The 10,542-nt window shown below is 35.1% G+C and overlaps 1 pseudogene; it reads left to right on the top strand.

Moving 5' to 3' along the window:
- Positions 1-2,262: 2,262 nt before the first annotated feature.
- Positions 2,263-8,693, top strand: LOC125420237 (protein Ycf2-like; annotated as a pseudogene).
- The last annotated feature ends 1,849 nt before the right edge of the window (positions 8,694-10,542 follow it).

Below are 10,542 nucleotides of genomic sequence, written 5' to 3'. Positions count from 1 at the left end.
TGAAGTATCAAACTAAATGGGACCAAGTGACTATTATTTCTTTTTCTGATTTTGTGTTAAGCGTATTTATTTTTCTTAATAAATGATTCACTACGAAAGGATATTTTTTTAGTGAACGTGTCACAATTAATTAGTCCTATTTTTTATTTTATTTTTGTTTGTAAAAATGAACAAGCAAATTCTATTTACTACGGCGATGAAGAATCAAATTATCACTATATTTATTCCTTTTTCAACTTCTTCTTCCAAGTGCAAGATAACCCTAAGGGGTTGCGGGTTTTTTTTTCTACCAATTGGGGCCTTCCCTTCAACATTCCATGGGGATGGTCTACAGGGTTCGTAACTACTCCTCTTGCTACAGGACGCTTACCTAGCCAACCTTTCGATCCGGCTTTACCCAAACTTTTTTGGTTAACCTCAACATTCCCCATTTGTCCGACTGTTGCTAAGCAGTTTTTGAGTATCAAACAGACCTCCCTAGAAGGTAATTTTGATATGGCTGATTTCCCCTCTTTTGCAATCAGTTTTGCTACAGCACCTGCTACTCTAGCTAATTGTCCGCCCTTTCCATGCGTGACTTCTATGTTATGTCTGGCCGTGCCTAAAGGCATATCGATTGAAGTAGATTCTTCTTTTTTATCAATTAAAACCCCTTCCCAAAATGTATAAGCTTCTTCCAAAGCATACGGCTTTCTAGATGTAGATGATGATATCTATACAAATGGATCTTATATGTATCATATAATGAAGTACCACATGAGTGGATATATAGGAATCAAAATTTGTCGAATCATTCATGTTATGGTCTTCTACATCCTAGGTCTTCCTGTTCCTTCATCTGGCTTGTGTTCTTCATGTAGCATTTGGACTGAATGACTCTATGAAATTACGTCGATACTTCCACATATTATGGGTAATGTATGAAATTACGTCGATACTTCCCGGGAATCCTTATAATTGCCACTGCCTAGCTTTCAATTCGCCTCTGACCATCAAATGAAACGTGAATAACCCATCCTCCTTCCTTTGAAATAAGGGGCACTTCTGGTTCTGTCGGTGCTTGAAACAATTTTGTCTTCTCCATATTACTATATCTCTAGAGTCAATAATTTTATGTGAGGAACTACTGAACTCAATGAATTGCTGCCATTACTCTTCAGTTTTCTGTTAAGGGATATCCTGTAAAGGTACTTAAATTGGATCAGCGATCAATTTCTAGGTTTCATTGTAAACCTAATTGGTTACTTCCAATTACGTAAATCAATAGTTCAAACCACACTCAATGGTAGGGCATTTCCCATTTTATAGCCCCTCTGAGATGTAAAATATATCTTTTCTCACCATCCGCATAGTATATGAGACAAATGTATGCATTTTGATTGGGATCGTATTCTAGAGTTACGATTCCACCATATATGTCTTTTTCATTCCGTTGAAAATCGATTTTATGGCATAGACACTTATGACCTCCCCCTCTATGCCCTATGGTAATGATTCCTCTAGCATTATGACCTTTACCACAATGATGCTGCCCATAGATCAAATTATTTCATGGATTGGATTTCACTTGACTATCTACAGCTCATTTGCGTGTGCTCGGGGTAGAAGTTTTGTATAAATGTATCGCCATGCTATTAAGTATTTTGATTTAAGTTATTTTCTTTCTAACAGGTGGAATAGAATAACCCGGTTGAAGCGTAATGATCATACGTCTGTAATGCATTGTATGTCCCATAATAGGTCCCATTCTTCTACCTTTTCGTGGGAGTCGATGACTATTCATGGCTATTACCTTGACACCAAAGAAAAGTTTGACCCAATGCTTTATTTCTATCCTAGTTGATCCTGATTAACCATTAGAAGTATATTTATTTTTCAACAATAACTGAATACTTTTATCTGTAAATACTGCATATTTGATTCCATCCATAAATCTATTTTCTTCCCTATGAGTTCTAGTCTTAATAAGAATGCTAGTTCTTACTGTTCATATATTATGATATGAATATACCACACCAATTTGCTATGTATGGATGATGAGATTCCATTGATACAGAGCCAATTCCAATAGACTTGTTTTATTGGAGGGTCCCATTGGCTTGCATCCAGTAGGAATTGAACCTACGAATTCGCCAATTATAAGTGGGACGATTTAACCATTTAGCCATGGATGCTTAGCAGGGATCCTCATACATGGTGAATAACCAAATTCCAATTCAAATGAAATCTTTAGGATAAACCAATGCAATTTAGGAGGACTCAATGAAAGGACATCAATTCAAATCTTAGATTTTCAAATTAAGAGAGATATTGAGAGAGAGCAAAAACTCTCACTATTTCTTAGATTCATGGACCCAATTCAATTAAGTGGATCTTTCATTCACATTTTTTTTCCACCAAGTATGTTTTATAAAACTCTTGGACTCCCAAATTTGGAGTATCCTACTTTCACACAATTCACATTTACAGGGTTCAACAAGCAATCGATATTTCACGATCAAGGGTGTAATATTATTTGTAGTAGCGGTCCTTATATATCATATTAACAATCGAAAGATGGTAGAAAGAAAACAATCTCTATTTAACAGGGCTTTTTCCTATACCTATGAATTTCATTGGACCTAGAAATGATACATTGGAAGAATCTTTTGGGTTTTCCAATATCAATGGGTTGGTTGTTTCACTCCTGTATCTTCCAAAAGGAATAAAGATTTTTGAGAGCTATTTCCTGGATCCGAAAGAGAGTAATTAGGTTCTCCCAAGAACTAAAAAGTGTATCATGCTTGAGTCTAACTGGGGTTCGCGATGGTGGAAGAACTAGATTGGAAAAAAGAGGTTTTCTAGCTGTAAGATATCTAATGAAACCGTCCCTCGAATTGAGATCTCATTCAAAAAGAAAGATATCAAATATCTGGAGTTTCTTTTTGTATATTCTATGGATGATTCGATCCGCAAGGACCATGATTGGGAATTGTTTGATCGTCTTTCTCTGAGGAAGAGGCAAAACATAATCAACTGGAATTCGGGATAGCTGTTCGAAATCTTAGTGAAAGACTAGATTTGTTATCTCATATTTGCTTTTTGTGAAAAAATACCAATTGGAGCGGAGGGTTTCTTCAAACAACAAAGAGTTGGGTCAACTATTCAATAAAATGATATTGAGAATGTTTCCCATCTCTTCTCGAGAAACAAGTAGGCTATTTCTTTGCATAATTGTGCTCAATTTCATATGTAGCAATTCCGTCATGATCTCTTCCTTACTTGGGGGAAGAATCCACATGAATCGGAGTTTTTTGAGGAACATATCAAGAGAGAATTTGATTTGGTTAGACAATCTGTGGTTGTTAAACAAGGATTGATTTTTTAGCAAGGTACGGAATGTATCGTCAAATATTCAATATGATTCCACAAGATCCAGTTTTGTTCAAGTAACAGATTCTAGCCAATTGAAAGGATCTTCTGATCAATCCAAAGATCATTTCGATTCCATTAGTAATGAGGATTCAGATTATCACACATTGATCAATCAAAGAGAGATTCAACAGCTAAAGGAAAGATCAATTCTTTAGGATCCTTCCTTTCTTCAAACGGAACGAACAGAGATGCCTTTCTGGATATTCCTCAATTTCCTGGCTATTCATGGAACATGAGAAGCAGACGAATAATTATCTACTTCCAAAAGAAATCGAAGAATTTCTTGGGAATCCTACAAGATCCATTCGTTCTTTTTTCTCTGACAGCTGGTCAGAACTTCATCTGGTTCGAATCCTACTGAGAGGTCTACTATAGATCATAAATTATTGAAGAAAGAACAAGATGTTTCTTTTATCCTTTCCAGACTATTGGAAAATAAAGAAATAGTTAATATATTCAAGATAATTACGTATTTATAAATATGTTATGGTTTTGAAGGCTGAACTTGATAATTCCAATAAGATTTCATTTTTGAACAAAAATCCATTTTATGATTTATTTTGTCTATTCCATGATCAAAACAGGGGGGATACATGTTACACCATGATTTTGAATCAGAAGTTCAAGAAATAGCAGATCTATTCACTCTATGAATAACCAAGCCAAATCCGGTGTATATAAGGGATTTGCCTTTTCTGTTGATTCCTACAGATTTGATCAAAAACAATTCTTGAATGAGGTATTCAACTCCAAGGATGAATCGAAAAAGAAATCTATATTGGTTCTACCTCCTATTTTTTATGAAGGAAATGAATCTTTTTATCGAAGGATCAGAAAAAAATGGCTTTGAACCTCCAACAGGAATGATTTGGAAGATATAAAACCAAAATTAATGGTATTTTCTAGCAACAACATAATGGAGGTAATCCATCAATATAGATTGATCGAAAATCTGATTCAACTCCAATATAGCTCCTATGGGTACATAAGAAATGTATTGAATCGATTCTTTTTAATGAATAGATCTGATCGCAACTTCGAATATAGAATTCAAAGGGATCAAATAGGAAATGATACTTTGAATCATAGAACTATAATGAAATATACGATCAACCAACATTTATCAAATTTGAAAAAGAATTAGAAGAAATGGTTCTATCCTCTTATTTTTATTTCTCGAACCGAGAGATCCATGAATCGGGATCCTAATGCATATAGACACAATGGTCCAATGGGAGCAAGAATTTACATGAACATTTGGAGCATTTCATTTCTGAACAGAAAAGTCATTTTCATTTTCAAGTAGTGTTCCATTGATTACGTATTAATCAATATTCGATTGATTGGTCTAATGTTATTGACAAAAAAGATTTGTCTAAGTCACTTCCTTTCTTTTTGTCCAAGTTACTTCTTTTTTTGTCTAAGTTTCTTCTCTTTTTGTCTAACTCACTTCCTTTTTTCTTTGTGAGTTTCCAGAATATCCCCATTCATGGGTCCGAGATCCACATCTATGAATTGAAAGGTCTGATGTAGTTAGTTGTTAGAATCAATAGGTCTTTAAATCGTTCATTTGAAAAAATGGAAACCCTTCTTATTGGATGATCATGATACTTCCCAAAAAGCGAAATTCTTGATCAATGGAGGAACAATATCACCATTTTTGTTCAATAAGATACCAAAGTGGATGATTGACTCATTCCATACTAGAAATAATCGCTGGAAATCTTTTGATAACATGTATTCCTATTTTTCAATGATATCCCATGATCAAAACAATTGTCTAAATCTTGTGAAACCATTTCATAGAAATTCATTGATATCTTCTTTTTATAAAGTAAATCGACTTTGATTCTTGAATAATCCACATCACTTTTGCTTTTATTGCAACAAAGGAATCCCTTTTTATGTGGAAAAGGCTCGTATCAATAATTATGATTGTACTTATGGACAATTCCTCAGTATCATGTTCATTCGCAACAAAATATTTTCTTTGCGCGGCAGTAAAGAAAATATGTTTTTTTTTTTTTTTAGAGAGATACTATTTCACCAATCGAGTTACAGGTGTCTAACATACTCATACTTAATGATTTTCCACAAAATGGCAATGAAAAGTATAACTTGTACAAATCTTTCCATTTTCCAATTCGAGCCAATCCATTTGTTCATAGAGCTCTTTACTCAATTGCAGACATTTCTGGAACACTTCTAACAAATGGTCAAATAGTTAATTTTGAAAGAACTTATTGTCAACCTCTTTCAGGTATGAATCTGTCTAATTCATATTTGAAATTTCAGATATTCAGACTTATGCATGGATTAGATATATCATGGCAAATTCTTCAGAAAAAAAACTATGTCTTCCACAATGGAATCTAATAAGTGAGATTTCAAGTAAGTGTTTACATAATATTCTTCTGTTTGAAGAAATAATTCATCGAAATAATGAGTCACCATTAATATCGACACATCTGAGCTTGCCAAATGTTCGGGAGTTCCTCTATTCAATCTTTTTCCTTCTTCTTGTTGCTGGATATCTCATTAGAAAACACCTCTCTTTGTTTCTCGAGCCTATAATGAGTTACAAATAGAGTTCGAAAGGGTCAAATCTTTGATGATTCCATCATACATGGTTGAGTTACAAAAACTTCTAGATAGGTATCCTACATCTGAATTGAATTTGTTCTGGTTAAAGAATCTTTTTCTAGTTGCTCTAGAACAATTAGGAGATTCTCTAGAAGAAATACGGGGTTCTGCTTCTGGTGGCAACATGCTATGGGGTGGTGGTCCTGCTTATGGGGTCAAATCAATACATTCTAAGAGAAATATTTGAATATCAATCTCATTGATATCATTGATTTCATAAGTATCATACCAAATCCCATCAATCGAATCTATTTTTTGAGAGATACAAGACATCTAAGTCATACAAGTAAAGAGATCTATTCATTGATAAGAAAAAGAAAAAACGTGCACGGTGATTGGATTGATGATAAAATAGAATCCTGGGTCTCAAACAGTAATTCGATTGATGATAAAGAAAGAGAATTCCTGGTTTAGTTCTCCACCTTAACAATAGAAAAAAGGATTGATCAAATTCTATTGAGTCTGACTCATAGTGATCACTTATCAAAGAATGACTCTGGTTATCAAATGATTGAAGAACCGGGAGCAATTTACTTACGATACTTAGTTAACATTCGTAAAAAGTATCTTATGAGTTATGAGTTCAATACATCCTATTTAGCAGAAAGACGGATATTCTTTGCTCATTATCAGACAACCACTTATTCATAAACCTCCTATGGGGCTAATAGTTTTCATTCCCATCTCATGGAAAACCTTTTTTGCTCCGCTTAGCCCTATCCCTCTCTAAGGGTATTTTAGTGATAGGTTCTATAATAACTAGACGATCCTATTTGGTCAAATACCTAGCACCAAACTCTTATGTTCCTTTCATTACAGTATTTATGAACAAATTCCTGGATAAAAAGGGTTTTCTTGTTAATGATAGTGACGATATTGATGATAATGACAACATCGATCGTGACCTTGATATGGAGCTGGAGCTTCTAACTATGATGAATGCGCTAACTATGGATATAATGCCGGAAATAGATCAATTTTATATCACCCTTCAATTCGAATTAGCAAAAGCATTGTCTCCTTGCATAATATGGATTCCAAACATTCATGATCTGGATGTGAATGAGTCAAATTACTTATCCCATGGTCTATTAGTGAACTATCTCTCCAAGGACTGTGAAAGATGTTCCACTAGAAATATTCTTGTTATTGCTTCGACTCATATTCCCCAAAAAGTGGATCCTGCTCTAATAGCTTCGAGTAAATTAAATACATGCATTAATACAAAGGCTTCTTATTCCACAACAACGAAAGCACTTCTACACTCTTTCATATACTAGGGGATTTCACTTGGAAAAGAAAATGTTCCATACTAATGGATTCAGGTCCATAACCATGGGTTCCAATGTATGAGATATTGTAGCATTTATCAATGAGGCCATATCGATTAGTATTACATAGAAGAAATCAATTATAGACTTAGGATTTGCGATCCCAGGTAAGATCGGTTCAGGATCATGGGATCCTTTTCTATCAGATAGGAAGGGCTGTTGCACAAAATGTACTTCTAAGTAGTTGCTCCATAGATCCTATGTCTATCTATACGAAAAAGAAATCATGTAACGAGCATGAAGAAATTAACAATACTTCTTTATCTTTTAAGTTATTTTGCCAGATTGGTCACTCAAGACCTTTGGTCTCTATCCGGACTCGATGAAAAAAATGGGATCACTTGTTATGGACTCGTTAGGAATGATTTTGATCTAGTTCATGGCCTATTAGAAGTAGAAGGCGCTCTGGTGGGATCCTCACAGACAAAAACAATTGCAGCCAGTTTGATAATGATCGAGTGACATTGCTCCTTCGACCTAAACCAGGGAATCCCTTAGATATGATGCAAAATGGATCTTGTTCTATCATTGATCAGAGATTTGTCTATGAACAATACGAATCAGAATTTAGAGAAAGGGAAGGAGAAAGAGTCCTCGACTTGCAACGGATAGAGGAGGATTTATTCAATCACATAGTTTAGGCTGCTAGAATATGGTACCTTTGGGGTTTTCTATTAGGTTGTATCAAAAGGCCCAATGAATTGGGATTTCCCTATTAGGCCAGGTCATTTCGAGGCAAACGGATCATTGATGAAGAAGAGGATGGGCTTCAAGAGAATGATTTGGAGTTCTTGTAAAGTGGAACCATGCAGTACCAAACATGAGATAGATCTTCCAAAGAACAAGGCTTTTGTTTGAATAAGCCAATTCATTTTGGACCTTGTAGATCCACTCTTTTTCCTATTCAAATATCAGCTCGTTGTCTCTGTGTTTTCACTTTGAGAATTCTTTGCAGATGAAGAGATGTTAAAAGGGTTTCTTACTTCCCTAACAGATCTTCTTGCATCTATATATAAATGCTAGTTTATCAAGAATACGCAAGAAAAGTACTTTGAATTGTTGATTCATCACCAGAGATTCCTTAGAACTAATAGTTCATTATCTAATGGATTTTTCTAGTCTAATACTCCATCCGAGAGTTATCAGTATTTATCAAAGCTGTTTCTAGCTAATGAAATGTTATCGGATCAAATGACAAAGACATGGTTGAGAAAAATATGGCTTTTCTTGGATGAAATGAAAATTGGATTCATGTAACAAGAGAAAGGTTTCCCATTCCTTAGCCAGAAAGATATGTGGCCATGAAACAGGGATTAAGAGGAACAAAATTGACCGGGTGGTAAAGTCATGGAAACACCCATTTCTTCCATATTTTGGACCTCAGCTCCATGGAACAATATACTACTGCTAAGACATGGAAGAATTGAAATCTTAGATCAAAACATTAGGGATGGATGGTATAACCTGCCTAAACAAGAATTCTTGAATAGCGAATAACCAGAACTATTACTCATTACATTAAATTTTCCATTAATGAAATATGTAAATACATTGGAAAATAAAAAATATGCATGTCGAATGAAATGGTTGTTGCTATCTGCTACAATAACGATCATTGGTTTAATTGAATAACTAAATAAAATAGATAGACAATTCTATTCATCTCAGGTCGACATATCTTCTCAATTGACCTTTATATGGATAATACACATTCCAGATGGATAATGCACATTCCAGTTGACTGACTATTCAGATATTCACGACCAAGAAGTACTGGATTCTCTTTCAGATAGGCCTTGAAAAGAGAAGGAAGGCTGGAATGCCAACAGGTGTCTATTATTGAATTCATCCGACTGGATAGTACCCATTTTGGGAATGTCCAGTGCCAAAGTCACTAAATGGGCAAGTTGCCAATCTTTAAAATGGACTATATAATTTACTTTATCTGTTGGGTTACGGGGGGCATTTTACCATAGGTTTCTATTATATCAATATACCCTTGTGTGATTCCAATTAAAGCATATACTTGGGGGGTGAGGTGGGTGTAGACGGACGATTTCAAAGCGGACTCCCCATTCATTGGATAGAGAAGATCACCAAGATTTCGTGACCCACTACCATACTTATTCTAATTCACTGAGCATTCTCAATTTTCAATATTATGCCTTGAAGAGGACTCGAACCTCCAAGCTCTTTAGCACGAGATTTAGAGTCTTGCGTGTCTACCATTTCACCACCAAAGGCATCTTAAAAGTGAATCGTATTCCATGAATATGATATCTCTCCGGTGTGATGTATGGAATATATGACAAAGGTAGAGTGTTAGAGTATTTCTATTGATCGGTCATGTCATATAGGCCCAAATCAGACATCCAATTTATTCGATTTGAATTATCCGGAGGGTGCCTTATCTTATATTTATATATTATATCAAAAAGATGGACAATCAAACCTGTTTCTCGATTCAATAGAAGCCCAATGAGGTGAGATGAATAGAGTCCCAAATAACGAGAGATATGTAAAATTTAGAATGTTATAAAGATCTAATGTCACATTCAGTAAAGATTTATGATACGTGTATAGGATGTACTCAATGTGTCTGAGTTTTTGGAGTTAGATCACCCCCGTGGGATCGCGACCCTTTGTCCCGGCCATTGTAGGACACGAGTAGAGGCTATCAATGTGATATCGTAACTAGGTGATGGGTCCAAATAAGCAAAATAAGGTGTATAAACAGAAGTTTTGTTTATACACCTTATTTTATTTTGTTTGCTTCTGCCATTTTGGTTGGAACAAATCTACTAATTCTTTAATTCTAGTTACTAAGAGGGAACTAAGAAATAGATTATAGAAGCTAAAAAAGGGTATCTTGAGCAATTTCAATAATTGGGTTCACTGATATTCTTGGTATAGTAGATGCTATCACACATGAATCTCATGGAGAGTTCGATCCTGGCTTAGGATGAACACTGGCGGCATGCTTAACACATGCAAGTCATATGGGAAGTGGTGTTTCCAGTGGTGGCTGGGTGAATAACGCGTAAGAACCTACCTTTGGGAGGGGAACAACAGCTGAAAATGGTTGCTAATACCCTGTAGGGCAAAAGGAGGAATCTGCTCGAGGAGGGGCTTGAGTCTGATTAGCTAGTTGGTG

The sequence above is a fragment of the Ziziphus jujuba genome, chromosome 5 (genome assembly GCF_031755915.1).
Source record: "Ziziphus jujuba cultivar Dongzao chromosome 5, ASM3175591v1".
Lineage (NCBI taxonomy): Eukaryota > Viridiplantae > Streptophyta > Magnoliopsida > Rosales > Rhamnaceae > Ziziphus > Ziziphus jujuba.
This window is presented reverse-complemented; position numbering and strand designations above follow the sequence as displayed.